The following is a 19,990-nucleotide window of genomic DNA, read 5'->3' as shown; positions in this document are numbered from 1 at the left end:
CGGGTTTCTCCGATGGGGGAGACTTCTTCGTCTCAATATATTGGGTATCGTGTCCCGCGTCCGACGTGGCCTCGCAAAAACTTGCAGACGGAACGAACAGAGATTCACGGGAGGCATGTCGTGGATTTTCAAAGTCAAAAAGTAAGGAATAATATTCTGAAAGATATTAATGAAGAAGTACTTTAACAAAATTTTACTTCCTTTTATTATGCTTATTAAAAATCATTACCATTGAATTGAATAATTATATTATATTGCATCGACAATAAAATGGTATAATTATTATAACATAAATTTAACTCGTTTTTTCTTTTCAAATAAATAAAGGAATGTTGATTTGTACAATCAATAAAAAATCGAATTGTCAACGCGAAAACATATTCACGTGGTGATTTCAGGACACTCCGGCGGAGAGGACAAGGGCTGGTTAAAAGCCAGAGCGATAAAGGGTGTCGGACGATGGTACGTGTGGAAGCGGCGGCATCGGAGTATGAGCAGGAAAATGGAAGGGTATAAAAGGGGTGTAGAACGGGAGGGAAAGGGAGAGGCAGCGTGGGATTCCCGGATACCGATGCCGACACACCGGCGCGCGAGGCTGTAATGCGTTATTAATGAACACCAAGAATTTCATTAAAGATTGTTTGTATATCAAACTGTCCACTAAATTATGCCCTATAACCCCCGTGGCGCCTTCACACGCCTGGAAACTATTGGCTGCCGCAGTAGCGTTGCCTTTTCCAACCCCCACGTGCCATTGATGACCCGTCAGGCAGACAAAAGTCACAAACGCCGCGATAAAAAGCAGACGAACTATTTCTTATAGGTAACAGTCATGCTCATTATGCGTTTTTTTTTACGTTGTCGATTTACGATTTGCTCGATTGACCAACGACGGATACGATATTCATCGCCCGTCGAAGTCAGTTATTTCGCGACCTTTAGGACATACATTATTAGGAGGGACGATATAGGTAGTTGGGACGTGGCGCGTGCGACGAGAAGCAAGAAGGACGATATGTATGTGTGGAGAATGAGAGAGAAAGAGAATGAGGGTTGTGAGAGGGCAAACGATGAACGGCGAAGAGGCAGAAAGAGAGGAAGAGAGAGAGAGAGAGAGAGAGAGAGAGAGAGAGAGAGAGAGAGAAAGACGGTGAAGAGGGTAGGGCACGGGTGGTACGTGGAGGGATACAGTTAATCGTTGGGAAGCTATTAACTTCGGACTGGAATGCCCCATAGCGCCTCATTTCGTTCAATGCAAATTTACACCCGCCAACCACCTAACGCGCGCTCTTCGTTCTCTTTCGGCAGCGAAAACCCGGACTGGGAAACGAATGTGGTGCTCTATCAGCAATAATTCTTTTTTTTCGTAACATCGGTCTTCATATGGAATATATTTTTAGTGAATATAGAAAGCTCAATTATACAAAAAATATAAATTAAAAATAACAGAAATGTATAACTAAAATAAGAACTAAATAATTTTAATTTTGAATTCATTTGTGTTTAACATGTTGAACACAAATGTTATTAATGTCCAAAATTAAGACACGTATATAAAAAAATGTTATATGAATTTCTTAAAAATTATGCAATACTTAGGAGGTTTGGAATACTTTGCGTAGAAATAAAATTTGACATGCTGTGTAATTGATATAAAATGCAAGTCAAAAATATATTTGAGTGAAATCTTTCTGAGTTTAATAGGGGTCATGGGCGACGAAGAAAATTTCACTCCTTCAACTTATCCAATTTGGTTGTCTCCTGTAGACGATCAACGTCGTAATCGGTGACCCGGTTCGCAGCTACATGAAACTTGGACCCTTCTGCTTCCATCGTCGTCTCTCCATCTCCACTCTTCCTCTCTCTCTCCCTTCCTCTTTATTCCCCGATCATGTCACCCTAGTGTTGCCTTATTAGTTTAGAACTTAGGTTTACCGTAAAGTCGCGCGTGTCACTTATGATCAAAGTCTGCTTGCTAGACGAGTCTGAATTTCGCTTCTCGTCGGATTGAAATGTCTCAAGACCGAGGACAATCCCAGAGTGCACTTGTGACGATCGCCGATTCCCGCGAAATGTTTTTATCATCACTTTACGTACACATATTATTTCTCGGTAAAATGTATTTATTGTTAAAATTTAATACAAAAATAAATATCTATTTAAATCGAGAACGCTCAGGAAACGCATAGCATGCATGCGAATATTTCGACTGCTGTCTGCTGGAAAGAGACGTGAGAACGCGACGATCTTTGGCAATGTATTTCTTTCGCATTGCAGCATTTAGTCGCTGTTTGCAAACTCCTCGGCAAACATCGGTCCAAGACAAATCCCGGACACAGGTTGTCACAGTCGGCCGAAATATCGCGCTGGGTGCGCGCGACTTAACGCGCGAAATTGCGCACGTACGGCGAAGCGGACCTGACAAATGGCGATGTAACGGGTGCTCAAGATACACATAGTTAACAGCGAGATGCGGCGCGAGTTGACTAACGACGTCGGGCGTTCTCGCGTTATATAATTTCAAAACACACGCGGGCACGCGGCCGAAATGTCGCGTATAGAAGGCGGATAGGGACGTAGGAGGGTTGACCCCGACGTGCGAACATTGCGAGCGTCATGACAGCGCCTTAATATGAACAAATGCCGGACTATATCTCAGCTCAGGATTTGCTTTGCATTATTCGGCTAACGTCCTCGTTTGCCATCCTTACGCAGATGCCTTACATTATGACGATCGCTCTTCGCGCGAAATGGTCGTACTTCTCTTTTCGGGTTCGCAGAAACACGCGTATTACCGAATGTGAATTGATACAAATGCGAGAGAGTGCGTGCCATTCGAGTGCCGGCGTCCGGATATGCCTTTAAAGTTGAAAAGTTGGCATTGGGCGTGTATATTTCACGCATTTTATCAAGCAATGGCACAGTATATTTCACGATAGTGATAACAATGATAACAATACGTTACACTTTCATCAATTTCTATGATTAATGGTGATCTTTTATCAATTTTTATGATTTGTATGATTTGTATGATTACGTGTCATTAGCAAGTAAAATTATAAGATAAGAGTTCTGTTACGCGAAGTATAGAATCATTCTTCGCCTCCTTTTATGGAGTATTAAAAGCGGAAAAGGAAGAAATTTGAGAAGGTGAGAGAAAACGTTTAGAGAATAGGTCAAGAAGAGAAGCTAGCTCGGATATAAGCCGGATTTTAAGAAACCGTGACAAGACTCGAGAGATGTCTATCCGACTGGTGCTTAGCGAGAATTCGCGTAACGGCGATGTTAATGGGTCCTCTTCTCGCAGGGGAAGGAAGAACGTGGAAAGGGAAGAAAAGGAAGATATAGAAAGAGAAAGATAGCGAAGTGGAGGTTAAAGGGGAGAAGAGACGTGCGACGGGGATCTGGGAATAGATGTGTTCACATTATACCCTCTGTTCTTTTAATTTCTTCAAAGGACCCAACCTCGCGACACTTCGAGCATCTTCGCCGAAGCTTGCAGCCTTCACTCTCTCTCACCCTCGTCTCCGGATTAATAAGGCGTCGACAATGTGACGTCTTTTTTTCTCTCTCCGCCCCCGAACGAGACGGCAGACAGCTATCCAAAGTGAATGAAGGCTCTCGGTAGGAAAGAGGAAAAGCAACAGGGAGGGTACTCTCTTACCGGTACTTAGCGGCGGGATGAGCCGAGCTGCCGTTAATAAATGTGTTTCTAACAGTGGAAGAAAGATAGAGGGAGAGAAAGAAACAACAGTGCGGAACATGGCACTCTCTCGTTAGGCTCTGCCGACGACGACCCCGGGGAATACATCTTAACGAGGAGAAAACTTTTAAATGCGCGGAGGCGTCATTCGTCGACGTCGAAACCCGTCTCGTCTCTTTATCGTTGCCTCTTTATCGTGTCAGCCTCAGCGAACGTGGGATCAATCGACGATTATTAATCGAATCTCGTGAATATTTCGCATTTCAGAAAGCAAACATGGATGAGAGAGTGCATGCATTGATATTTCATTGTTAAAAGGATCTTCGAGATGTAAGACTAAAGTTTGTTACATTAAAAATATTATATATAAATATATAAACATTATACACAATAAATTTTATTACATACTATATATCTATATATAAATAACTATTTTATAAATATATATTTCTAATTATAATAATAAAATTATAAATAATGATAAAAAAAGCACACAAAGATGATATCGAATTCGGGCTTGTCGTAGTAATGAGTACATCTATTCTTTCGTGTGGCGCTGTAAATTACATTCGTCGCGTAAACGCACCATTTTTTCCTACTTAGGCTACATATCGATCGCGGAGAATCATTGACCGCGTTTTATCGCGTGCGGACAATTTCGTTTCTACGACAGGACGTTGATAAAGGTCAGTTGATTTTCGGGGCCGTGGCCCCGGTACATCGCTACGGTACACCGACAGGGCAGCCACGGTTAATGAATCGATGTAATCAGGGGGCTGCGGGGTCAGGCGACGAATGACAATCGAGTTTTGTATTAATGTCCGACCGCGCCGCACCCACGGCGGGCAGCCATCAGGCTGATCGCTCGTTTAATCAAGCGAGCCGCTAACGCGATTAACTTATTGCGTACGCTCTCGCCGTTGCGTACACACGTGAGACACACGTGAATCAGCGATATGCGCGAAGCCGTAATTGCCATTACGGTTACTCGCTTCCGCTTCCTTCCTCACCCTCCTCACGCGCTTACGGCACCCCATCTCGTAAAAGAATTCGCCGATATCACGGGGCATGTCCTTTCCTCCTGCGATTACGCTTGCTTGTATGTACGTTTCATCGCCACCCTCTTTGAAATGTTATCTTTCACATTCGTCGGCTAGCTCGATATAATTGACCGTTTCTGTCCTGTCACTGCCATTAATTCTTTTCGACTCGGTTGTTTAAATTGAAGTATATTACATCTCACGTAAGCGAAGGGTAAAGTTCGCGAATTGTTTTCTGAGATATTAAAAGAATACCGAAATTTTCGCTTTCGCGCATTTATAGAATTTGTTTGATTTGCATAAATTGTTTCCATGCGTTTATATTTAATCCAATTATTACACGAATTTTTTTCTTCGTGTATTATCGACGAAGAAATAAAATTCCTTGCGACATTGCTGTGCTGTTCGATTGTCTGCCGGCGCCTTTGCTGTTGATATATCATTATTTTCTGAAGTAGAGATATGCATACTTTATGTGCATATACTTAGATGTATGCTCTTCAACCGGACATCCAAGAACCGAGGCGCCAATGTCCGCATGCCCGCGACATGCATATAAACGCGAATGTCCGGTGAATGATCGTGAATGCAACGAAGCGAGTACGACAACCGTATGAGTTTTAGAAGATACAATATTAAAAAAAATACAATATTATAAATATCAATCGTATTAGATGTTTTTACAATATGCACATCAAGCAATCGCATTATTATCCATTAAATAAATGTACAAAACAATTTGATGTAATAACAAGTTTGAGAAATTCTTGATTATGTAACATTGCGTAAACATTCTATTCTATCTTATAATTTGATATTCGCTTAATCGGATATAAAATATATATAATTAATTCATAAATAAATCATAGAAGAAGACAAACGATTGTCGAATTATATTATGTTGCATATTTTATAAATAAGGCATATGCATACGCAAAAATGGAAATAATAATGGTCAGATGACCTAAATAGCATATCAAAAATTTTTCGTTAATGAGAAATCCATTATTTATATTTTTATTATTATCGTTGAACGTAAATGCAAGTCCACTTAATCACCTAGGAGGAGTAAGAAGGATCTTACTAGTTTTTTATGTCCTACCGCGCGACGCGATATCCGTCGCTTTTCCGGCTCATTTCCGCAAGTAGATGCGCTCGCTCATTTTATACTTCGGCCACGAGGCGCCAATGTCCGCACGCATGACCGCGGCACGCATATAAACGCGAACGTCCGTGTCCGGTGAATAGCCCGCAAACTCAGTACAATGTAAGGATCGGTAGGTGGACGCGGAGGGTTACGCCTGGACCATCGAGCAAGAATGGGAAAAGCGCACGGAGTACGGAGAGAGGGGTAACCGACGGTCGGGGGATGGAAGGTGACGGCTACACGGGGGACGATATAGAATTTTAATATAGTGGTTTACGAGCGCGATTGTCCGCCATTTTACGGGCGGTATAGGGCGGCCATTTGAATTCTTAGATCTGCATACTTTGCGGAATTGCGTGGCCTGGCTGGCACGACGATGGGTGAGCATCGCGCGGCACGGATAGCACGAGGCCATCCGACGTATGAGAAAACCCACCAAAGTGCGTGTATGTATATGGGGTGTGTCGCGAAAATTGCGCGGCTTCGCCGCAAATATAATCGAACTTTGCATTATTTATTAATATCGAACATCTTTCGGCACTTGGATGTTGATTATCCAATCAAAACAAGCAGAAAAAGAAAACTTGAGTCGCATGAGACTTCGATCTTTGATTAGAACGATCATATTCCAAAGTTACAGACATCTCGGAGCTGAAGAAATCTCTTTCACTTTTTTTCAATTCAGATTCTTACATCTATAATTTATAATAAGATACGATTTCTGTGGCACATTGTACGTAATTGTCGTCACACAACACGAGCGTTCAAACACACTGGTCGTCCTCTCTGTATTACGACTTGATAAAATAATAACATAAAGCCTTGAGGCGAAGCGGCACGTTTCGCATGCTTGTGCATGCGTGCGAATAGAATTGGTGATGGCAATTGCGAGCGTGGAATCGCCGTTGGGATGGAAGGGAGAGAAATTCATATCGCCCGAGCGCGATGACCGCCATTTGATTAGCATAGAATTCGAGTTTCTTCGATCCACTGGCAGATTATTAATTCTTCCGCCCGTTATTAGGCTAATGGGAATGATGGACGTGAACATTTTATGATTATGAATCCTTCGTGTTGGAGGAGGCTATTCGAGCTGCCATTTGCGAGTTGCTCTGAGACGCATTTATATATTTAAATAAAGAAATCTACCGCGTTCATTTAAATTAAAACATACTTCATTGTCTGCAAAAATTGCTCTACGATCATCCACCGCGAAAGAGTCAACCCTTCGTCCGGGGGTTAACTTTCGGTCTCTTTCCGCTTCCGTGATTCGAAATTAATGGTTCGGGGATCGAGGGGCCTCATTTGGCGCACCTTAATCAGACCAGGAACCCTTTAGGTATCCTTCGTAATCGTCCGAATACGCATCTCAGCGCGACGACGATGACGACGACGGAAGAGAAGATAGAAAGCGTGCGAGAGAGATGGAGGAAGGGAAAAAGAGAGGATGAGAAAGCGGAGGCCGGAGCTCTCACTCTCGCGATATAAGCCGTATCAGTTATAATTTATAATGTTATGGCGATTTTATGTATATCTTGCCTCGGCCTCGGCTTCCCCCGCGCCGAGAAGTATTATTTAAATTAAACGGGGCTAAACTAAGCGAACCGGGGGCCCATCGAACTGGCGGAGAGGTGCCGCGCAGCGGTATGCAAATTATTATCGCGGGGCGATAATTTAAATGCATATTTCGCCTCCTATATCATTTTATTATTGCCAGCCAAGTTAAGTCGGTTCGTGGGCTAACGTTTACGAGGACGGCGTACTCACCGCCGTCGACCGGCACGCTGGTGGTAGTGAACCATCATCTCCACCACCATCGTCCCACCCACGTGGATTCCGTATTAGAAACGCTATCGAAGCGTTTTCCCCATATAATCCGCATTGTTCGCCGCCTTCAGCGGCATAATATCCTGTCGGGTAACGGCCAGCGGGCAGGATTAATACCCGAGGACTAATTGTGTACCGCGGGAAGCGCTGGCTCATCTAGCTCCAGCCCCGTCTTCGAGATGTTCTTGGTTGCTGTGTCACTTCGTGTCCAATGAGTCACCTCGGCTAATGATATCCGACGAGTAAACTGCGAGTAACATACGAGTAACGACTCGACATCTTTTTAACGCGACAGATCTATCAATCTGAAATAATACCCACGCCTAGAGAACTCAATACCATTTGTTACGTAAAAAGATAAATTTAATAAGCTTGTCTCAAAAATTATCATGAAAAGAATAGTTTGCATAAAACTTCGTTTGCATAAAAGGTATTATTAAATAAAAATTTTAGAAGAATTTTAATCGATTAATAGTCTTTCAAGTAGGAAAAGTTTATTTCTTAAAAAATTTCTAAAAATCTAGAAAAAACTTAGAAATTAATTTTCTAAGATATAATTAATACAATATGTGCAGTTTAAATTTAACAATATTAAAACTCTACTTTAGATCAGCGCGACGATAAGTCGCTACGTTTTGTAGGCAATGCATTTTGAACACGTATGCGCGTTCGAAGATGTACTCGTCGTATTCATTCGTTAGGAATTCTCAGAACGAATTTGTGAGGTCCACAATTGTGGTCCTGCTTTTTCCCCCAACCTCCCCCACAGTTTCCTCCTAACGGCGCCCTTTAATCCAGATTTACATTTCACGGGACAATAGCAAGTAGATCCCGCAAAAGATTGCGCGAATGTTATATCCGAAGTTTTAAGGATCTCCGAGTGGAAGTACACCACCCATCTCTACCATCACCACTACCATCAAGGGTTGTGGGACATCGGCCACGTTCGCGTACGCCGCGTACCCCCGAACGACGAAGAAGGGTTAAAACCTGCGGGCAGTATTTTAATTCCCGACCGTTATCGCGCCGGTGGCTCGGGTCAGTAGCGAAAGATACATGTAAGTTGACCCCGCCCTCGAAACCTCTCTGGACGCTTATGAATATTAATTCCGCCCCACCCCCTCCCCTCTCCGCCCCCGAAACCACTCTCCCTCTTCCCTCAGGAACCACCACCTACGCATCCGAAAGCGGACCCGACAGGAACAAATTAGATCTTTCCTTCCATACATTTCCCTTTTATTCACGCGACTCCTCCCGAGCCATCGCCGGACTCGACCCGCAATTCCCGGCTGCTCTCTAGCTTTGTCGAAAACATCGTGTTTTTACACGCCAGTCCGTGCATTGTTGTGATATGTAATATCCTCGCCGTGACTGTGTTTCTATCAGCACAGAGGAGAGAGATGTATTTCTCGCAAGAAAGCGCTGCTCGGTGCAAAGCCAAGACATTTCGCAATCTCTGAGATTACAGAGAAGGAGAAATTTCGATTTTTATGTATATTTTTTAATTACTGTATATTTTTTAATTACAATATTTTTTAGTTACGGTATCATCATTATGCAATGTGCCTTGCAGAACCTATCTAAAATTATTTTAGAAACAGATTAATACGAATGTAGAATAAATTTACCGCTGTATTTTCTATAATACCTAAAAATATCCCTCAGTATTTCTCAGTTTCCGAATTGCAACTCCACATAATTCTGAAGGGTGCGGATTTCAATCCTGTGTTTTCGTACAATACACACTCATGTAAGTGAGTCATGTAAATGTACGTATGCACAGATAGATACGGCTCGCCTGAGTTTAGGAATTTCTTACCCACGAATATAACCAGAAGTTAAAACCACAGCGCAAGTGTCGTATCTTAGGTCCTCTCGTAGCATTTTGCGAGGTGATTCTCTACGTACTTTGGCTAGATCTTATTATCAGACTTTCATTCTTGTGTATAAATGCGAAGATCTCCTAATCCACGCCAAATGTACGAAGAGCTAAGAAAATATAAACAGAGAAGAAAACTAAAAGTAGTATACTTGATGTAGGTTCAAATATCTTGGCATACAACTTGGATTTCTCTTTTATTGTTTTACGACATTAATAAATATAATAATGAATTTAATACTTTATTCAAATTCACTTTTGAATTTAATACTATATTCAAATTCATTAATTTTCTTATCACATTTTTTATCGCATTTTATCGTATATCCTTTTCAATGTTTGACTATACATTGATTTATTCTACTTTGAAAAAGCTCACATTCGGAACTCGTTCAAATTCTTTCACTTTTCACAAATTGAAGTGAACAATGACAACGATTTCGTATATTCTCGCTGCTAATAGTAACCTATGAGATTAGTGCCTAAAGGGAATAGTCGAACAAATAACGAGACAAACGAATGAGTGAACATAAATATCCGCAAGTTCCACGGGGCGTGTTTTCCCAACTAGTCCTCGACGTGACTTAGCTTACCGCGAGAGGACGACGAGAAGATCGTATAACTCCGCAAGAACTTCTCGTCGTTTCGTGAATTTCCGTCTGCGCGCTCTTACGCGTATATGTATATGCGGGCCCCGTGTACGCCGCTATTTCGGTTTGCCTTAATGGATTTCGCAGTAATTGTAAAATATCTCGTGAGTTCCGCGCGCGTGCATTTACGAGCGGACACGTGCGCGTCCTGTACACGGGCATCCCGGTTTAATTTTCAGCCCGCGTGTAACAGGTAACTTTCCGAAGTACTTTCCGAGCGTATCCGACCGAGATTTATTTTAAAAGCGTGACATATGTAAATCAAAACTTTGGTTGGCTGCCTCGATCTTATATGATCTACTATCTGATCTACGATCGCAGTGCGCTACGGTGCTGTGCTCAAATATTTAAAATAATTCTAGAACTGATATGTATCTAATATTTCGTCTGTTAATCCTAAAATCCTCAAATTAATATCGTAATTAAAAAAAAAAAAAAAAAAAAAAAAAAGAAGAAAAGAAATATTACGATATTTTCCGCACGTGGGAAAGCTTGAAGAGATAGTCCGACGAGATTTTACGATTCTCGACGAAACATATTGATGCTCGTTTGTTGTCTTCGCGGGTGTCGGAATGACTAAACTGAGTTGTCGCACCCTCTGCATCCCTTCGGTCCTAAAGGAGGCTCGACAATGGAAGATGAAGGAGGGGCCGGCGTCGCGGCGGGGTTAAAGAGACCGACGTCAAACGTTAAACCATAATGCTCGCGCCGGCAAGAATGTCCCGCGGTAGTCGCCATGTAAAGTGGCCATTTGTCACGTTATTACGCGCGTTTGATACGACGTGTGGAAGCCCACGTGGCACGTGCTTTCTCTCGGCCCTCGGTCGCGAGGGAATGCGGCCTTACCGCGGTTTAAACGCGCGCTCCTAATGTGAGTCGATTTAAAATATAAATTCTCGGCGATACGTATGCGCGGCTGTAAAGGTGCTCCCCCGGCCTTCCTCCGGTCTGTCTCTGCGAAATTCCGGGTCGTGCACGACTAAGCGCGTCGCTCCCATGAAGAGCGTCTTTGCTGGATATCGCAGTGCGCGAGGTACATCAAATTCCTCATACTTTTCTTCTTCTTCTTCTTCTTTTTTTTTTTTTTTTTTTTTTTTTTAAGCTAACTGTTCTTTTCTCTTCAACTAATGCGCGAGCTAATTTTTCTTTAAAGAAATTCAAAATATTATTCTTAGACTTAACGATCAAGATTGTCAAGTTTTCTTGCACGTGAAGATTGAAAAATGAATAAGGAAACATTCCTCCAGTAATTTTAATAAAAACCATGGTTATTAATAAAAGATTTAATAACTCTACGAGATTATAAAAAATTGTGGAGAAAGACGCCAAACAAAAATTCCTAAATAACTCTCGTGCTTCTCGCAACAGTATATTACTTCAGTATTTCGCCTTGGCGTGAAAATCGCTCACTTCAAGCAATCATAGGAGATAGGGAATATTCCCATTCGTCAGGTTGTCGTGAAATGGAGTTAGAGCTCCGGAAAACAAATGACCGAGCAGTCGAGGAGAAACGTCGTTGAAATACAACGTCGGATTGCGAAGGCGCATTATCATATTCACAATTTGCTTATGCGCCTTCCTCGTAAGCTTTCGCGCTCCCCTGTCCACATTCAATAGTCAACGATTGACGATGTAATAACTTGTTAAAAATTTATATTTGAAAAAGCATACATCACACATTATATAATTAATGAGAAATAACACAAAAATTTAAGAATAAAATAAATTTATTTCGATGAAAATACTCAAGCAAAGCACTGATTAAGATATACCACTGATAAAATGTTAGTTTGTATTTTTTCAATATATCTTTCTCAATTGATTTAAGAAAAAGAACATAGATAGTCGCACCAGTAGTGCCAGAACACATTCTTCACAAAAAAATTGTGTAACTTTTTAACTTAAACAGCTAGAGTTATGATTATTTTTTTAACTTAAAGATAATGATTTATTAATTAAATTGTATTAAGTTTAATTATTATATTTTATTTATATTTTAAATTATTTTATTATTGCAAAAAATAAGAATAAGTTTTTTAAATAATTTTTAAAATTATTAATTAGATTTTTCAAGTTCGTCTTGGAGAAAAGATTTTGCATTTTGCACCTAGATACAAGATCGAAAGAAAAAGATCTCCAAATAAAAATACGAATTTCTCTCAATAGCGCAAATACGCGCAGGTAAATGTTTGATGTCTTTTTAAATTAAAGTTTATTTTTTATTTTAAACCAAAAATACATTTTGGGGAAGTTTGGATAATTCGAAAATATATTACCTAACTTATATTTTCTTTTTTTAAAGAAAGACATTTTTAAAGCAATATTTATGTATAAATACAATCAACAAAAATTTATTTCTCATATTCTGAGGAAGATTCAAAGTTAATTTAAATTTTTATAATTATGATCTATCAATAAAAGATATAAAAATATATTCAAAATTGAATACTACTTAGAATATACTTCATAATAGAAATATTTTAACCTTTGTCCATTGAAAATATTAATAAAAAAGATTAAAAAAAAAAGAATCATTCACAATTAATATATTATATTTTTAAACACCACTTTGTGATAAAATTACATACAAAATTGAAACTTTAAAAAATTAATTTTTCCGCTACGACACCATCGTGCGTCACAAGAAGAACATCAAAACATATTGTGAACGAAACGATATTATGACGATCGATTATGAAGATCGCGGCGATTGCTCATCGACGACGCAGTCCTGGGATGCGGAATTAACAACGGAAGCAAGTCGGCGATGGGTGCAAGATCGTCATATACGTAATAAATAGGAGCTATTCGTAACCGGGACCAAACTGTTCGTTCGGCGTAGCGGCGACAGCGGTGGCGACGACGCCCCGTCGGATACGCCGACTGACGCTTTTTGCCATCGATAATAAATTACCCATCGCGATATTTCTTATTGTTAGCGGGGTGCTACCGAGTGCGTCTGAGGGCTCGATCGGTATCGTGGTCTCCGTGCTATTTATATATAGCCGGTGTCGCAGTCGTTAATCAAAGATATATACCTTCGACCGCGCCACCGCAAGCCATTCCCCATGGCGGGCCTTTCTTTCCCCCAATCGGTTCGATTGCCTGCTGGATGTCGCCTTTATTAGTTTTCACACAAGCGTGATTTCGATACTACGTAACGGAAGATATCTCAGCTAATGGCAATTTGAATATGCGATTTAATGCTTGAATTAAGTATTTTGATATAAATGACGAATCGATAACAGCAATCTCATTTCAGCTTGTTTGTCACAATGTTAGGAGTAAAATCTGCAAATTTATCATAAAAAGAAGCTTAATATATTATGATAAGATTAAAGTTATTCGTGGGAAAAATAGAGATGATAGATCGAAAGCTGAGAGCTACTAAATTCGAACGTCGTTTGTAAAATTTCGCCGAATGGTAGATTGGAGGAGCATTAAGAAGGCCATTATCCGGCGGCGGAAATCGTGTCGTTATAGGCTGCGGAAAGACGGTCGCATTTTCCGAGCCATAAAGATCGGATATTGCGAGAATTATTCAGGATAATTTAAATTGCGCGTCGTACCCCCTCTTCCAACGCGATTCCTACCGTCGATTTTCCGCGAAACGCGTTTTCATCCAAAGTAGACACGGTATAGTGCGTTGCCAAGAAAACAAGGGCATAAATTATATACAGATAAGTACTATAATTTAAATTGCGTTTCGGCATCCACGCTTTCGAAACCGCCGTAAAATTCAAATCAGCTGCCATTATTTCTTCGCGCCCGACGTTTCTTGCTTGTATAATCGGAAGATTGCCACTAAATGTATTTTTTCGAATCAATATCGGTTAGTTAGAAAAAATTAAAGTATCAAATATTAAATTGTATCTATGTATTTTTATCCTCCTACAATCGTCCCGCGTTCTAAATATTAATTAACTTTATCAAAATATTAACTTTTCAATTAGTCGGTGATTCTTTTGCAGTCTTGCATTATAATTTTATTATAATCATTATATAATATAAAATAATTCGTTTTTTTATTAAAAATAAAATTTTCAATACTACGAATTTTGTGAAATGGAAATTTTTTATTCTAAATTTGACTGTGCATTGTTTGTAATTAAATGTAACGTTATATTAAAACAAATGTGGCTATTCTTTGTTTTTCTACGTCAGAATCAAATAAAGACGATCTTATCACATTGATCTTCAAGAGAGTAGAGTTTCTCTCGCATCGGTGAAACGAAAGCGCAAAAGAGTAGCTTTGTCGATTTTCGTTTCTCCTGCGCCATCGCGAACGTCTGAGCTGAATGCCTGAATTCGTTCTACGCTCGTCACACACAACATAAATCTATCTATCCACGTATAAGGATATAATATGAGAATCGGATCCGACATTACGTATGATGTATAGTGCTTGGCGGATACACCCTCGACGATTCCTCGCCTGCCCTGTCTTTCTCCGTGTCGTCGTTGGAATTCCGTGCTCCGTATATTGATGCTCCAGTTTTCCTAAACCTCACTCCCCCAAAAACCTACGGAAATGCGTATAAACACGGACACATACACGCGCACGTGAGGAAATACCCTCTTCCCAAACGTCAGCTTAAGCGATCTTTCCCGGCTACTACTTCGAAGTTACTCTAGGTTTCATATCGTTTAACGAATCGCAGAAATCGAGAGAGGTTATCGTTTAATCCTTAGATCAGTGTAGATTGCAACGAGGGTTGCAGCAGTACATGAAAAATAGTTTTGCCATGAAATATTATTGATATATGTCTCTCTGTATTGAATTCTTAAAAGATTATGAAGATAAGAGCAGACTTCCTCCCCAATACTATGACTATGTAGAATTGAAAGCCACGATAGAGTTTCGCATAAAATATTTAATAAAAGAGACGATCGCGATATTTCGATATGTCTAGACATTTATTATTTGATTACTGCAACACTCTGAAAGACGGTTTTCCTTTCTCCGGACGTTCGCCTAAACGTGGTTCGATCGCATTAAATCCCTCACCGACACGGTCGCCATCACCCACTCCTTCCAAGGGTAGAGGAAGTCTGATGCTAATAGTTTAATTGAATTCCGATTATCCAAAGAGACCCACCCCACCGTAGTTTCGCAGTTCTGTTGTGCTATGAATCAAAAGCAGGGCGCGCCTGCGAGTGACGTAATTATTGAGACCTCGATTTCGCTAGAAGCGACCCCGCGTTTTCCTCTTCCTTTGCCGTTCAACAAAATGACAGACGCATTAAAATATTAATGATCTCCGGTATCGGAAACAGACTTCGAAAAACGACCCGGTCGCCCCGACCCCTCTGCCCGCATAAATCACTGCCTGCAAAGCATTGATTCCTTACTTTCCAAATGTCATCTTAGCGGTCCCGTCAAGATGTTTTAAGATTTCATTCAACTTTCATGTCACAACATTAAAAATCGTAGAAGCATAAAATTTTATGCAAAGTATCATAGATGATTCTTATCGATTGATAATATCGGATAATAATATCATGCAATAATATCAAAGATCGTTTAGAGAACTATTTTCATCTTTTTTTAAAGTATTAATTATATATGCTTTAAATCACTCCTTTTTATCCTTTAACATTCAATAAAATGTTTTATGGTTATCTAATAACGTGACAATTGATGCAGAGAAGTACGTTTTCACACGTTCAATGAGTTCATAAATTCCAGCCATTAAATTCAATAAAGAAGTTAAAAAAACATTGAATACGCAAAACGTACGATTAATCTTTCTGGCGAGTGCTATCGGGGAGATGTTGCAGCACGGCATATGGGTTTGATATCGAGAAAGGATATCACCTGTTGCATCCGGAACGATGGGGTTGGGGTCACGAGGGTTACGGTTCGAAGGCTATTCACGAGTTCGGGGTAGAAACGACCCTCGATTGGTCGTGTAGTGGCCAGCGAGTGGCTATATCTCCTCAAACGCCATGTAATCGGAGACCTTTATGCTTTCTCTGCTCAGACGCAAATCACTTTAAAACGGTACATTCTAGGAAATGACCAATGATCCATTGTACTTTCATAATGCTAAAACTACAATCAAGAAAAATATTAATCATTAGTCAAACAAACTCTACGTTGAATGATGTAAGCAATATCCTTTATAATGTTGTTTATTATTTCATCAATTACGATCAATTACAATTTCTTTTCTTTTTTTTTCGCTCAATAAGGAGCTGTTTTTCCCAATAATAAAGATAATTCTGAAAACACATAGTGACACTTGCGCCTAGTATTACCAGATGATTTCACTTGAGACAACGTGCCGAGCATAAATTTATACACCGGGGGTTTTGATCGTATTATCTTCGAGTAACAAACGTATAGGAAGGCAGCAAAGCGAGAGAGGGTAGGATACAGAAGAGACATTCGAGGCCGTCGATCTCGACCTAGGTCGAGAGAGAGGGTCCACTACGACGGAGGGCAGCTGGGATTCCTGTGGGATTCCCGGAACAAGGTTGGAATGCTTTATAAAGGGAGCTGCTGACCAGCGTTTTACGGTCAAAACAATAATCTATTACTTGGCAAACTGCGTAATTATATTGATTAAACAATTATTCCGAACACTCTAAATTTTGTTAATTTTAAAAATCTTAATATATTTAATAGATTTCATTTGATTATTAATATTTAATAATATTATGTTATACATACATTTTATAACAGTAATAATAAATAGTATCAATATTTATTACTATACTTCATTAAAATAATACATTAAAATTCATTAATACATTAGTCTTTACAAATATTTTTTATAACTGAAATAAAGTTAACAATTTTGAGACAGTCACTTATAAAAAAAAAGAGCTCAAGTCAGGAAAGAAAATGTTAATCGAAAATGTAGTCTCGATAATTCTATAATTAGACATCTTGATTAACATCAGCGAATAAAAGAGCTATTATCACCTGCCATTAATAAAGTCATGGTTCGCATGGATGTACCTAATTTATCAGTGATTCGTGGCATTAGGGGTAACAAAATGAACGAATGGACGAACGAATGAACGGACGAATAAACGAACGAAGGAACGAGAGTAACTGCAGGGATGAAAGAAATTCCAATAAGAGGATGAAGACAAGTCCGGGTAAGAAACGAGCCCATTTTGATAATGGGTTCGTATACGGGGGCCAACGTTACCTATGTGGCTCTGTGGGGATTTGGTGAGCCATCGCCGACGGATCACTGTGAAAAGCGAGGACACTTACGTGTGCGGACTAACACACGCGAATAACGAACACATCCACAGATGGAACGTGTCAGTTGGAACGCTTTCCTCTCGTTCGCTGAATTACGATCCGACAGTATTGTATATACTGTATATACTGTATTTATAGTATCGCTATATTTTCAAACGTTTTGATTGAATTAGGAAAATCATTGAATCTGTAAAAGAAGCATAAAAATGCGTAAAGTATGATATATAAAAAGAAATTAATAGCATATGTATCAAAATTATATAAATTTGCATATTTTTCATTGTAATTACATTTCTCGCAAGATTTTTGTTAGAAGTTTTTCAACGTGATAATTTTAAAGAGCTTTAACGAATGTAGTAGTGAGTTAAAGCAGCATGTTTTAAGCAGAAAACTTCTTTCTAAAATCGTCCTCTTTATTTTAGTGTATTTAATCGGTCCTACCGTCGTTAGTACTCTTTCTCGACGAGAGCTAAAGCCAGGACTAGACCGGGACGCCGTTGCGGTTTACGTCGAACCAGGTGCTTGCCAGAAAGGTTAATTTTAACGAATTCAACGAAGCAAGAGAGGTCGGAGTTTAACAGGATAAGCTAATTGTGGGGTATTGGCTAAGAAGTCGAGAGAAATGAGGACGTGGTGGCGAGAAGTGAGAACGGCACTGAAAGAGAGACGGAGAAAGAAGGGATCTCTTCTCCCGGTGCTAGTCGAGGATCGTTAGCAGCCGGCAGGCGACTGGAATTATAATGCAGTTTCTTACTGAAGATCCGGGACGAGAATTCTGTTTTCCACGAGCTAGCCTTCGATCGAGACGAAAGGAGCCGAGGAAAAGATACCACCTCTGACTTTCGGTCATTAACCATCTCAACATTGCTCAGTCGATTAAATTAAGTCTTCACTATGTACCAAAAGTGCACAAGTGATAATTGTATAAATAAAAAACAGACGAAATTGTTATTGTTATACAAATTGTTACTGTTAAATAATAAATTATTTTATTCTTATTCACAAAATAAATTAAATTAAAATTATAGATAAATGTGAATTGATTTTATGTGTACGATTGTAGCATTTTGATGGACATCCTATGGACATTTGGTCGGACATCTTTCGTCTCTATTGCTTTCTTTATTCTATGGATAAAGAAAGCAATGGAGGCGAAGGATGATCTCGGATATCATTAATCATTTGCAGAATCATCACTGAGCAATCCATTTGGGGGACGACGGGCGTATAATAGACATTACGGTTGAAGAATATATACTCAGATAGCTTTATTTCCGGAATAGTGCATATAAACATTAAAATAAACTTTTAGATATGTTAACATAAAAATATTTTATAACAAAATAAAATACTTAAAAACCTAATAAATTAATTTTTAATACATAGATAATCACAAGTAACAAGTTTAATATTGTAAAAAAATTTGTGTCAACGTCAATGAACGTTAAATTCAACTTTTTTCTTACGTGCCTTTTCATAAAATAATAGATTGAAAACGAACAGATTTAAGATTAATGCGGACTAATACCCAGTGCAGTTAATAGATTGCAAACAGATCCAACTTAATTTATATTTGGATCAAATATCTCGACATAGCCCAAGTCGCCGAAGTTATCTGTCATTTGGAAGCCTTCGTTTTGGACGGAAGACGGAGTGGGAGAACGAAGCGAACCTCCTCAATCGTCGCTTTATACCAGAGGATTAGATTAAGTCCGCCAAGAAAAATCTATCCAACCCCCCTAGGATGTCTCGCCTCTACGCTTCGAGGGAACGGACGACCTGGAAAAAAGAAAGCCAGCAATATGGCCGGTTGTCCTGACTCGGATCTCTCGCAAAAGATATCCAGCTTTCGCGAGAGGGATAGTCGTCGGAAGGTCCAATGAAGAAACGACAAGGAAGAGAGGTTGAGTCTTGCGAGGGGGGAGAAAAGGGAAAGGGATATGGGGGAAAGGGGGTACCACTATCCGTAGGTAACCCAATTTAGATCGAGTGCCGAGCATTTGTTACGGAGGCATGGATCTGCGCCTCGTCCTGCCCCGAGGCACGGCGCTCGTTTTTATTTCCTATTATTTATCTGGATAAATAAGTCAGTCGCAGCTCCCTCAGCTTAGATTGTCGACATCTTTTATTATCGAAGACATCCCATCATGAAGATTTACGGAACAATGATTGGAGTGAGTCTACTATCAGAGTCTAATATCTACTATCGAAATGTTGAATAGTCAGACTACATAGTTGTACTGGTTTAAAAATTATTTATAAAAATTATAATAAATAAGATATTTATTTATAATAAACACCTATTCAGAAATAATGATAATTTTCTACATTATAGAGTTTTCTATTATAGAATTATCAAGATATTTTTTTTTCTTAAACAAAGCGATAATTTGTTGCATACTTCATGCAACATATAATCATTCGCACGAAATTTTTACAAAAAATTATAATATTTAAAATATATTTTATATATACATACATGTATATATTTAAACTTTCAATTTCCTGTATAAAAATTTAAA

General features: G+C 39.5%; 1 protein-coding gene across 1 annotated transcript in view; it reads right to left on the bottom strand.

Annotated features, from left to right (window-relative positions):
- The window catches only part of mbo (nuclear pore complex protein Nup88), a 65,026-nt gene that overhangs the window by 18,505 nt on the left and 26,531 nt on the right, over nucleotides 1-19,990 (bottom strand). The gene's annotated exons all lie outside the window — the stretch shown is intronic.

The sequence above is a fragment of the Pogonomyrmex barbatus genome, unplaced genomic scaffold (assembly GCF_055798465.1).
Source record: "Pogonomyrmex barbatus isolate J1 unplaced genomic scaffold, ASM5579846v1 scaffold2, whole genome shotgun sequence".
Taxonomy (NCBI): domain Eukaryota; kingdom Metazoa; phylum Arthropoda; class Insecta; order Hymenoptera; family Formicidae; genus Pogonomyrmex; species Pogonomyrmex barbatus.
This window is presented reverse-complemented; position numbering and strand designations above follow the sequence as displayed.